At 38.8% G+C, this 13,654-nt stretch overlaps 1 protein-coding gene across 25 annotated transcripts in view; it reads right to left on the bottom strand.

Moving 5' to 3' along the window:
- The window catches only part of kst (spectrin beta chain, non-erythrocytic 5 kst), a 347,413-nt gene extending 337,478 nt beyond the window's left edge, over positions 1 to 9,935 (bottom strand). For all 25 annotated transcript variants that reach the window (XR_010852212.1, XR_010852213.1, XR_010852214.1 and 22 more), the window contains exon 1: positions 9,661 to 9,935. The gene's annotated coding sequence lies outside the window, so the exon portion shown is untranslated. The remainder of the gene's footprint in view (positions 1 to 9,660) is intronic.
- Positions 9,936 to 13,654: the final 3,719 nt, after the last annotated feature.

The raw sequence follows: 13,654 nt of genomic DNA, 5'->3' as shown, positions 1-13,654 counted from the left end.
TCCCCGAGGAGGTAAGGGTCGCAATCCCTTCCTCCTGCGACAGTACGCCAGTGAGACGGGGCGCCGCCGTTAAACCATGCACCGTGGAAGAAGTTCCGTGGGAGGGCGTGGAGGTGGCCGAAGTGGTGAGGGTGCCGAGGTGGCGAGGGGTACCGGGGAGGTTGGAAAGACGCCTGAGGAGGATCGTTCGCAAATGCCGGACGTAGGGTGTCATGTGGCACCGCCACTAAAAGGGGGACGTGAGCCTTCCTGGGTCGAAAAGAGCAGTACCAGACGGAAGCAACAGGAGGGACAAAGAGGAAGGAATGGGGTTCGACAGGGGTGGTAAAGAGAGTCGGGCCATTACAGCTTACAGATACATTCGCTTGAAGGGGCTGTCTGAACCTGTGAAGGAATAACACACTGCTCTGCTATAAAGAACTCGTACTCTGTAAAATCTAGATGAATGCAGGCATCTATAAAAAATCTCTTAATCATGAGTCACTAAAATGGTGTTGTTGTTTTTGATTAACCAGTGTGAAGAAATCCACACTGATGCCAATGTAAATATTAAAAATATATTCAAAAACGAGGAGAGGGAGAATCGAGCAGGTTCTCGAAAGCTCTCGTTTTTATATATATATTTTTAATATACATTCACACTGACATCAATGTAGATTTCTTCATCAATACCGGCATTCTTAATACATCAACCAAGAGTTTTGTGTACCAACAATAAATATAAAAATAAATAAATAAAAATAATTACTCCTACTCAGTGCCACATAAATCCTTCTCATAAAAAGAAAGAAAGCTATCACCCAACAGCACAGAAGGTATAATAACCTATATGCTCATTAACTCATTCAGAACACGAACAGGAAGGATGCCAATCGATTAATCAATGCTACAACTTGAAACTACTGGCTTTGCAGGTACATTTCACAACCTATGAAACAACGTCATGTAATGTGGTTCTGTATATAAGATTTCTGATATTAGGTCATAAAATACTTGAGAAACTGACATCCTGATTACTCGACCATATTCAAACAAACTACACTAAAAATAAACTCTGTTCGGAAATTTTTATTTTCATTCATTCGTAGTACCCAGACATATTGCAGAGAATGACTGTCAGTATTTACATGAAAACTGTATCACCTATTGCATAATACACACACAATGGATTGTTTTGGTCATTACTCTAGTACCAATAGTAACTAGTTATTAAAATGTTTCCATGACATATCTCTCTATCAATTTTTGTGGCCTAGATAAACACCTCTCTCTTTACATGGCCTTGACACACGCGTTCAAAGCGTCAACTCAAAGATGTGTGTTAATAAATCAGGTATTGATTTGTGTATACTGGTGACTCAATAATGGCGGTCACTGAAATACCAACTGAATAAGGGCCATCTTTTTTTTTTATAAATATAATAAAAAATACATAAGCAAAACCATTAAATCTTCGCATGCAATTTCTAATGGCGCCACAGGGATAGAGAAGTCCTGTTCTCGATAAGTCTCTGGGGATGAGGTTGCTAGCCCCATGCCACCCTTTTTGGGACTCCAAGCCGACTGTGGTACCCATTCACAGCAGAATCGACTCGTAGGAGGGAGGGTGGGATTGAACCACGCACCTAGCTAACAAGATTCCAGAGTTCTACCTTTCAACTACTGCACCCATTAATTCAGCGCACGGCCGAACACAAACAATACATTTCTCTTAAGCTTCTATCAAATAAATGCCAACCTTCCGTATCAAAAATATGGAATTTGTCATTAAACAATAAGACCGAACTTACCCAACCCCCTTTCTCAAGAGCTGGCCGAGCAGGTGCCGAAGCAAGTTATTTATAAAATGCCAGGGCTGAAATAAAACCCCGTAACCCCTGTGGGTTCCAGGTACTACATGTCAGTTATATGACCCCGCTCACGGTGCTGGTCAGCAGAGAATGTGGGGCTGGTCGTAAATTAAACGAACTTCCATAAACTTCAGGGAAAAATTGAAAGTGGACAAAAAAATTCACGAACTTTACACTCTACATTCCCGAAAACGGTAACGACCCAAGAATACGTGCACCTCTTGCAATCTATAGAAAGAGAGTATAGAATTTAGCACTAGGACCCATGAGGTTATTCAGCGCTGAAACGGAAATCGAGAGCAAAAGGTTACAAAGGCGTAACAGGAGGAAAACTCGCAGTTGCACTATGAAACAACTGTTAGAAGAGTGGAAGGTAAGACGGAAGGAAGAATATGAAAGGAGGTACAGTAAAAAGAATGAAATGGGTTGCAGCTAGGGGCCGAAGGAACGCTGCGAAGAACCTAAAGTAATGCCTACAGTGCACCACGGGATTGGAATCTAGAAAGGACGTCTGGTAAGTTGCCAAGCTAAATGTTAGGCCTACGAAGTTCTTAGCCCAAACATGGGGTATCGTCACCCTCCAATCGATGCCTAATATGTATTAGATTAGCCTACTTGCCTTTAAAACAAAAGAATGTCTAAAATTACATAGGAAGAGTTTCTGCCGAGATTAACAATGCCTAATGAATACGTAAACATTTAGCAGTGCAAATATTGATACATCAGCGTTTTTGAAGACGAGAGAGAGAGAGAGAGAGAGAGAGAGAGAGAGAGAGAGAGAGAGAGAGAGAGAGAGAGAGAGAGAGAGAGAGTTTCGTTAAATAAGATAAACTTTGATTACAAACCTGATATTTATCCATCCAACCACATTCTACCCACTGTCTCTTCAGTAACATTACCTGAAGTCCAATAAAAAAAAAAAACTACAGAAATTTGTAGCAAATAGTTCTATTCTATTACCCAACAATTCCAGCAATGCTGAAGTCTAACTGATGAATTCGGTGCTACAACTCGAAAGCCAAGAATTACGCATCTACGTAAAACCACTCTGTCAAATAGGCTACCTGAACTGAATATAGAATTTAGGCCAAGCACTGGGACCTATGAGGCCATTCAGCGCTGAAATGGAAATTGACAGTAGAAGGTTTGAAAGGTGCAACAGGAGGAAAACTTCGCAGTTGCTCTATGAATCAACTGTTACGAGAGGGTGGCGAGTAAGATGGATGAGAATATCAAAGCATGAGGTGCAATGAGGGCGCTAGCCCCCTGCGGAGCCTGTCAAATACCAGTGACGTCAAAAAATCAAGGATTCAAGTTTCTATAAATAGATGACAACTTCGATGACATTTCCTCAACACTTCGTGGACATTCCATGGGTTTCCACTGGCATAGCCCCTATCCTTACTGAAAGGGCATTGTGTGCCAAGGCCCATACACCCAAAAATGAGTTAAAGTTTTATTCCTTTAGCTGACTCCATAATATCGTTAGCAGGTTGTAGATATTCTTATTTTCCATATCTATACGACCATTTTGCAAAACAATAAACTAGGAATTACATCTGACATTTTGCGTAAGCTATACTATATTTGAAGACCTGCACCCCTGTCCATTTGGAAAACAATTTACTGGGAATTATATCTGGCATTTTTGCGTTAAACTATATTTGAAGACCTGCACCCAACCCCTAAGAGTATCTACTGAAATTATCAAATTACATCAGTTCTGATTACTAAAACTGGTCATCCAATTAGCAGTTCTGCATTCATATGTATAACATTTCTATATTTAGTTAAAAGTTTTATGGCTCGCCATCACAGCAGGCCTAACATGACTCACAACACGGAGAAAGAAAGCGCTGTTGACAATGGGCAAACACTATACACCTGACATCATCCATTATACTCTGGTCACCGCTGATGGCCATCAATGCAAAGGGACCACGCAAGTCTTTACATGTTTTATATGAGTAAAATTAGGCAATACTCCACTGGGAATCATGACAACCATTTCCGCATCTGTATGCAACATCAAGATACAAGAGCAGATTCCAGATTTCAACTATAAGGCAGTCTTCGGACTTCATCCAAAAACTTTTCCCTGTTCCATTTCTTCCTTTATTACAACAGCCTGGGATGAATTGAACTGAACTGAATATAGAATTTAAAGGCCAAGCGCTGGGACCTATGAAGTCATTCAGCGCTGAAACGGAAAGGTTCAACAGCAGGAAAACCCCGCAGTTGCACTATGAATCAATTGTTAGGAGAGGGTGGAAAGCAAGATGGAAGAAAGAGAATATGAAAGGAGTTGCAGTAAAAGGAACGAAATGGGTTGCAGCTAGGGGCCAAAAGCACGCTGCAAAGACCCTTAAGTAATGCCTACAGTGCACCGCGTGAGGTGCACGGACATTACGATGTCCGTTCCACGGTACTTCTCTTTTAAGTGACATGAATATGTGTTCAACAACGTATAGTACGCGTGTGCATAATCTGAAAGCCATCCTCTCAATCCACACCAGAATTACCAGAAAACTATGAGTTTCAGCCATTACTCCCAGTCCCATGCCTGACAGAATTCCATAAAAAATACAAAAGTTTAAAAATAAATCTACAAAAATAGCTCCCTCCACAAAAACAACTTATGACGTAATTTCTCAAACGATTGGACGCCGGCGAAGCGCACGAGCCACTATTCACCCAGACGCTTAAATCATCAAAGAAAGTCACTGTTACCTGCAAAATTAACTTCCGGTGGACACCTGGCCCAGACGTGAGTTTCGACGTGGTAAAAGCTAGTGAGAGCTCTACCTTCCGTGAACAAACCACTGGTCAAATTTAGAGAGAGAGAGAGAGAGAGAGAGAGAGAGAGAGAGAGAGAGAGAGAGAGAGAGAGAGAGAGAGAGAGAGAGAGAGAGAGTAATTGGGATTTCCCTTTGAAACGGCTACCTTATTCGTTCTACTCCTCATATGTGTTTAAGTTACAGAGAGAGAGAGAGAGAGAGAGAGAGAGAGAGGGGGAGGGGGGGAGTAATACAGTAGTAATAGTAAGTGGGATTTCCCTTTGAAACGGCTCCCTTGCTCGTTCTACTCCTCTTATGTATTTAAGTTACAGAGAGAGAGAGAGAGAGAGAGAGAGAGAGAGAGAGAGAGAGAGAGAGAGAGAGAGGATGGCTGGTTGAGGCAATAAAACTACCAGTCACTGGTACAACACCTGGAGGGCTCTTCCAACAGAGTCCACGTGGAATGAAGTATGTTAAGCGAGAAGAGAAACTAAACATCAAGTTACAAGCACTTCGTTCAATGCATTCTAAAATTCTTGAACGCAAATAATCAACTCGTTATGTTCAGACAATGCACCGGACGGCATCACATTAAATTTCTCTTTGAATAAAATTTTCTCTATCAATTTATCACTGAAGAAAAAAAATCTTTTAATTACGACAGATATTTTCGAATTTAACGACCTGACCTCTGAACCCCTCCGAAAAAAAAGGTGTCAATTTCCTTAGTCAATGCGAGTCCCGTTACTATTGTAAGTTCTAACCCATACACAATGGAATTTCACCCCTACGTAAGCTTAGGTTGGCAAGTTTTACCCAATACATAACGGTAAATCTCCTTTACAATAAAAACCAAAAACGGCTTTTATTACTAATTTCGATTAATAAGAGAGAACCAAAGTACACCTGGCAACGCCAAACATGAGAAAAACAAATGTATTTTACATCACTATTTTGTTCATCAAGGCATCCAATTCAAGATGGAAAGCTATGAACATTTTGACAAATTCGGTCAGTCTAATGGTGTAACTCCTAAAAACAAAATGATCCGATTGACCTCATTGCAAGTTATTGTAATAGGCACCCACGATCTTGGATCACTCAAGGTCCCAAATTTGGCAGCACTCACTCATTTTCCTAATTTATTAAGTACCGGTACAATCTCCCGTTGTAATACGTTTATTAGGTTCATGAGCCTTAAGGCCATCAAAATTTTGGCATAAATTGCAATTCAAACTTTTAAGTGAAAATACAAATCAAATAAAAATTACCTGCATTCAATTCCCCTTGTATGAATATTGGTCAAAGTCATTCTGAATGCTACAAAGAACTACATAACGCGTTAACTACCGGGGAGATAGATTCAAACCAGCTGCAGTTCTAAAAGGAAGGGATTAGTTCTGGATTGAAAATTATGTCTATTGTTACCCAGATGGAGTTGGGAAAGCACTCTTTCCAATTTTTGTTAACCTAAATAAAGGCTTGTTTCAGCTGGCAGGGTTCCAAGTAACTTAAGAACGCTCCGAGTTATTCTATGCCCAAATGATCTGTTCTCAACTTAAGTGATGAGGTTATCAGTCACGAGTGCTCTCCACCACGGTCGTGACTATTTTTTTTGTTAAGTACTGCGGTGGCTTTTACGCACTTAGTGTAATCAAGAATTCACTTCAAGAAAAATCCTTTCAGATTGTTCACCTAAATCATATAACAATGCAGCATCACTTCCCACACGCATCAATAAAGTAGGTTAAAAGAAAACGAACTTTTAAAAGTTGGAAACTGCTTTTGAATAGACAAAATATGGTTCTTCAAAAGATGCCGTAATACCACTCAAACACCTTTGCTGTGGTGAGTGGTTGGAGTGTGTGTCTCTCTCTCTCACTCTCCCTCCCCAGATTTTAAACAGATACACTGTACCTTAATTAGGTCCAGTCTGACCCAAACGAAGTCCGTTATTCCGGAGTTCAAGGCTACAAGCTGATTGAATTTTAATACGCGTGACCAGAATTAACAAGAGGAATATCAGCCAGGAAGAAGAATCTGGCCCACTTCTTCAAGCACAGCTGATGAGCAAACGAGCCGCAAACACAAATGCTAATACCCTTTAACCATAATAAGATGAACAGCGCCGTAGGACTACGATTCTTCGTGAAACTGATTCTCAGTCCCAGATGATTAGCGAGACTGTCATTTTCATGTTTTTTGGGGTTGCTACAAAAACTAAAAAATACATCTCTTACGGGAAGGCTGACAGCATTCAACTCTCCTTCCTACTATTATAATCAGTACTGTCACACATTTCACTTAGAAATCTACGTCTCATTACTTTCATTTTTGTTTGAAACATGCACATGTTATTCAAACAATCGCCAACGGAATTGAAGATTGAATAAAAATGTAACTGTTGGGGCTAAAGTAGCATAAACCAATGTAGGCCTATATTTTTATATACATAAAAAAGGAATAAAACTAATCGAAAGGTGCTGAAATCTATCTTCCTTAAAGCAGAAAATCGTTGTAAAAGTGGTACTACCGTATATTTGAAACGGGCATTAGGCCTATCAACAAGGGAACTTGAAACTAGAAGCTACAGACAAGCCTACGAAACGGGTGTGACAAAGCAGGAATTTTTTTTTATGAAGCTGCCTTTACTACAACCCATCTTTTTTTATTCAGTAGATTAAAAGATTGAAACGGACAAGACTTGTCTTGCTACTTGTGTGCCTCTTTGAAGGCTATCCACTTTAGCAAGTATTACACGAACCATATTCAGAAAGATATGAGTACCTGGATTACGGTGAGAGAGAGAGAGAGAGAGAGAGAGAGAGAGAGAGAGAGAGAGAGACTAGAATTCATTCCAGTAACATATGAATTAAACTGAGTAACCTTTCGGCACAAAAAGTGACATTCCATGGTAGTGGCATACTGTAAAGTTACGTAATCTTTGAGTTATTCCTCGTCAGGAAAGACTTCACAATTATTTCCATAATGCCTATTGCCTTCATCTCAAGGCACCAAAAGTCACGAAGTATACCTGATAACAGTTAGGTTGCAAGGGGAGTTGTTGCAGCATCCACATTCCAAAGGAAGCTGTTATGAAAAGGATTAAAACTGCTGTACTACGTTTCAGTAAATGACTCACCACGAATACAAATACAAGGGCATTTTCCCATCCCACATGTCACAGGGATAGAACCACGATTCTTGCAAATACAAACAACGTTCTGGCCATTCGATACAGTGGATAACTACTTGAAAAAACATTCTGTATGCCTAGAATCATTCACTGCAACACTGTAAAAATACAGATCAGTTTAATGGCCTACATAAATACAAAACCTTTCAAGCTAAAGAACACTGGATGTGACTACACATTAGTATGCACAGACACATACATATATATAGATATATAGTGTATGTGTAGGCTATTCACAGAAGCAAAGACCAATAACTCTGACATCACATCACACCTACTTGGACAAATTCTAAATTTTTACCTAGAAAATACATAAAAATTACTAATTCGTCCCATTTTTAATTGGCTTACAGTGATGTAAAGTACCGTCAAAATATCGTCCCAATATGGACCTCTCTAAACTCAAATGGACAACGTGAAGGTACAACTACCAAAGGCTGCTGTATCATGAGGAAGATAGGCCTAGCATGTGCTGCTCTTCTGATGTTTAACAATAGGCCTAAACCACTTCGACTAATTAAGGGAATATAGTCTTAGGCCTCCTATGGTAGACAACAGGTCTACATTCACCTTAGAAAACTTTGAGCTTCTCATTGAGAACATTACTGGAGAAGTTCTAGAATGTTTATGGTACGTATGATAGGCCCTATTAAACTAATAGGCCTACTGATCATTTAAGTTATCATAACGCGTAGGCCTAAGTTAAAATGCCTACAATCCCCTGCAGTTAATTACATCTAAATCCACCCAAAGGTAACTATTACAGCCAAGAACTTTCCCGTAAAGTTTGACGTAAGGATGACAAGCTGTCAAAACTGGATCAAGCCGAACTTTGACAGTTCCAGACTCAAAACTGGCTCAAGCCGAAGTTTTTTTTTACAATTCCAACTCAAAAGCTTTAGTACCTGATAGTTCCAGACTCAAAACTGGCTCAAGCCGTAGTTTTTATTTTAATTCCAAACTCAAAAGCTGAAGTTCTTGACAGTTCCAGGCTCAAAACCTGGCGCTGGCCGAAGTTTTTGATAGTTCCAGGCTCCAAACTGACCCAAAATCCGAACTTTTTGACAGTTCCATACTCAAAACTGACTCAAGCCGCAGTTCCTGACAGTTCCAGACCCATAATTGGCCCAAGCAAAACTTTTTGACAGTTTCAAGCTCAAAAGGAGAACTTTTTTGAGCTTCAGGCTCAAAAGCCGCACTTTTTCTAACGGTTCCAGACCAAACGTCGACCCCCTTAAACATGCTTACGCCTACAAAAACCGGCAAACGAGAGCGACGATGAAAACGACTCGTTTCCAGACCTAACCACGAACCCCCTACACAACCTTGCGCCTAGGCCTATACGATAAAGACGGCTTATACCTACCCAAAGCAAACCTTCTGGAAACAAATCCCCTCCCATAACACCTGGAATCATTCCGGCAACGGAGGCGATTCATTTCCAGGTTTCCAGACCCAATCCCAAACCTCTAAACTACCTTAGACCTCTACTGTAAAGACGGTTTACACAACGCAACGAAAACCTTTTGGGAATAATCCCTGCCGCAATGAAATCCCCTCCCACGACACCTGGAATCATTCCGGCAACGAAGGCGATTCAATTCCAGGTTTCCAGACCCAACCCCAAACCTCTAAACCACTTGAGGCCTCTGTACTGTAAAGACGGTTTATAATACGTAACGAAACCTTTAGGAAATAATCCCCTTTCCCAAAATATCCGGAATAAATCCGGCAAAAGCGAGCGACTAGGCCACAGTACAAGCGACGAAGGAGAAGAAGAAGAAGAAGAAGAAGGAGAAGAAAACGGCGATTAATTTCCAGGTTTCCAGAGACTCACCTTTCCAGTTGTGTAGCAGTTTTTTTTTCTCTCTGTTCCTTCGCAATATACAAACACTGATATCCACGATATATATAATCACACACACCTCAGCAGCGGTTAAAACACACGACGCGATTCCACACGGCAGAGAGTACGTATATAAATATATCCGATCAATCAACGGCGCTTTTTTTAACACTACTAATCTACAACTATAAAGGAGACGCGAGAGACACACTTCCTTCTCCCTCGTGTGTCTCGACTGAACTGCCAAACTTCCCCGAAGTTACAACGGCGCAAATCCACCCGGCAGTCACCACCTTCTTTTACGACGCCAGTTAGGATTTTTTCCAAACCATTTAATCTGACCTTTCTTTCTCTTATTTCTTGTTAAACGCCATTCAGACATAAACACTACAACACTACCTTCTTCACGAAAGGCGCTATAGAATTCCTAAGCTTCCCTTTTCTCTAAATAAACTGGAATATTGACCTTTCGTACGGCAACGGGTCTGGAAAAATGTCGTACATAGGGTTGGTCACAGTTCACTACATTCAAACAGAATTTCGGCTTTTCTTCGACAACGCAACGTTAAATAATATTAATCCCGGCGATTTCCCGTCCATAAGTCCACCTTTTTCTAATCGATAAGTAACACGCTCTTCCAGTAACTTTCCGACTTAATAAAGTCTGTATATAACGGACATTATGAATACGAGGGCATACGCAAATCTACGAGATTCATAAGCACTGAGAAAAAAAATGAGACGCCATTCGCTTAGGGAATATAATTCAATAATGAAGATGAATGGCAACCAATTGTGTATATTAATGTCATTTAACTGGATCGAGTCTTAGCGTAAAACAGCTTCTTTATCTTAGGATGACAGAGAGAGACAGAGCGCGGGAAATCTCTGAACTTTATTTAGCCTACTGAGAGCGTAGAAATACTGGGTTGCTTTTTTTGTGTATTTTTTTCCTATTTTATAGATGTGTATGCATGCACGCGTGTCAGCAACCGTCACTTAACCCAATGGATAAGTGGATACTCGGAAATATGCTGGTATACCCTCCATTCGCTCTCAAACCAGAAGCGCAATGCCATTTGAAGACCAACACTGTAGGGTTTCGGGAAACTTTTATACCTCTCAAGTAGGTTAACTTTCTTTTCAAAAGTTTGTCTGTGGATTAATACTCACTACGGTGATAATTTTGAGTAATTTTATCATTCTAACTTTGCTTTTCTTGATGATAACAGTATGAAACCCAAAATAAATTAAACATACAATACAGCACAAACTGCACATTAGACCCATAGGACTAACTATGAAAACTTTCAACAAAAGGCTAAACATGGACATTCCCTAAACCACGATACGAACAGACATACAAACATAGGAGAGTGCTTGTGAATGATGATGTTTATTGACGATAACCTTTAAGCTAAAGGTTATCACAGTTAGGAGGGGTGTTTTAATACATCAATAATCAAAGCGCCAAGTATGTTTTGCTCAAGCCATACTCTACCGGATGGGCAATAAATTCCACCGGCAGAATGCAAGCAAATGCTTGCGAAATGTAATAATACATTTTGCGTTGTATCTATTCAAGGAAATTATTATTATTATTATTATTATTATTATTATTATTATTATTATTGCTTATGCTTCTGTGGACACTGGAAGAGTTGGTCGACCTAGACCGACTTGGATACGAACTATGAGAAGGGAGACGGGAGTGTGTGTGTGTGTGTGTGTGTGTGTGTGTGTGTGTGTGTGTGTGTGTAATTTCTGCAATGTTATTTGGGAGGGTTCCTCTATGAAACATAACAGAGGACAAAGAACGGTCCGAGTACAATAGGCCGAGGCTTAAAGGGGTGTGAAAAGCGTATGACAAACGCGTTCCCAGAAATTAACGGATTCATCTGCATAGCTGGGGTATGTATGGTGTGCTTGTATTCCCCTGCTTAATCATCTTAATCTCATTGTTACTCTCTATTCTGTGGGAGTTTGCATAACAGGTTGTTATTTTAGAGTTGTTCTGTATGAATATCTACACATTTTGAAATAGTAATAGCAAAGTATGAAACTACACACACTTATTGTTCCTGAAAGTGGGACTATCATGTTCGTATAACTAATAAAAGGCCTTCTGTAAATGTGGAACACAATAAAATAATAGAAATAAGTTTATTTCAAACCTTACCTAGAATCTGAATTAAACATAATCAAATGTATGCTCAGTAAGACTTTCAACCTACGTCAAGCGTTTATAATATAGGCCTATTATACGTCCATACAAGTACCAGAGAAGCAGGACTCTTGATAGTCCTACCTTCCCTGATTCACAAAACTTGCAAGATAAGGATAAATAAATGATTAAAGTGTTAGTGATTTCCAATCTAGGTGAACCAGATACCACCTAGATAAATACAAGAAAAGAGGTTATCGTTGACGAATACATATAACAAAATTTAATGAAACCTTAGAAGGGTAAGCTTATGATAATGCGGTTGACAAAAACAGCACTCGATTTTCCCACGTATATACAAAGTACAATGGACTTTGATACAGAGAACTCTTAAGTAATACAATTATTCAGGAGTTATATAGTACCAAATATAGTTCAGTCCACATTAGTCTTGGTGTTTCTTCTTGTTTATGTTACACATAAATACCTTGTAGACATGAACGCTTAAATAGAATATAACACATACATATCGATTGTTGACATACGTAACCAGTGACACTAAGGGATTATAATACAATTTTTTCCACAATAAGGTGTTTCACCCACAATACCGGGTGGTATGAGAGGAATAACAAGACAATATAGTTACTGACATATTCATTCTTTATTATATATATATATATACATATATATATAAATATATACATATGTTTATATATATATATATACCTCACATATAAGAATACCATTATGAAAACAATTATCACACAATAATTACTATAAGAAAAAATTAGTAAGAATCATGAGATTTCTCCCGATGTATAAGAAAGCAAAAGTATTACAGAATTTGTTGGCAAAAACAGAATATTCGGAAGCAATGGGAGTGTTACTTTAGCCCGCTTTTAAAGAAGAACTGCAAAAAGCAAGTACTGCGTACTGCAACGATGGCAAAACGATGGCAAATATCTGATTGTTTGCAGATATGTCATAATATATATGATTGTTTATATATATATATTATACAATATATATATATATATTATATAATATATATATATATATATATATATATATATATATATATATATATATATATATAAACTAACTGAACATTACGGCCTCCTTTGCATCAAATTATAAATTACAATATGTTAATTACCTACAGTTCAGACGCTAGAAGCTTCTGTATAATAATAATAATAATAATAATAATAATAATAATAATAATAATAATAATAATAATAATAATAATAATAATAGTAGTAGTAGTAGTAGTAGTAAAATAATAGTAGTAATAATAATAACAATAATAATAATAATAAAATAGTAATAAAATAATAAAATAACTAACTAATAATGCAATGACTATCTTCCAGGGACAATTCTTAAAAAATAATACAATACACTCTTTGACATAAACTCGTAACAATTAAAGGTGAATGAAGAATACATAACAACTACACAGCCCCTTACTACGCATGCTCTACAACGCAAAGGTAATTAATCAATGAGACTCAAGTTACAACAGCTTCATTGTGAGCAATCATCTAATTTGGATCGAAGCCAAAGAGGGAATGTTGCGTTTCATGTTCCTTCTCTCTTTCACTGGGACATTTTTTCTGCTATATTATTAGATTTATTAATAGAAATACGTCCTGCCAAATCATGGGACGCTCAGTGGGTGTTAGAAATACATTGGAAGGGGCTGATTAAAAACAGCGACCCCGACTAGGGATTAAGCTCGGAGGAAGCGACCCCTACTAAGGATTAAGCTCAGAGGAAGCGGCCCCCACTGGAGGGATTAAGCTCTGGAGATGAAGA

This window comes from Macrobrachium rosenbergii, chromosome 55 (genome assembly GCF_040412425.1).
Source record: "Macrobrachium rosenbergii isolate ZJJX-2024 chromosome 55, ASM4041242v1, whole genome shotgun sequence".
Lineage (NCBI taxonomy): Eukaryota > Metazoa > Arthropoda > Malacostraca > Decapoda > Palaemonidae > Macrobrachium > Macrobrachium rosenbergii.
This window is presented reverse-complemented; position numbering and strand designations above follow the sequence as displayed.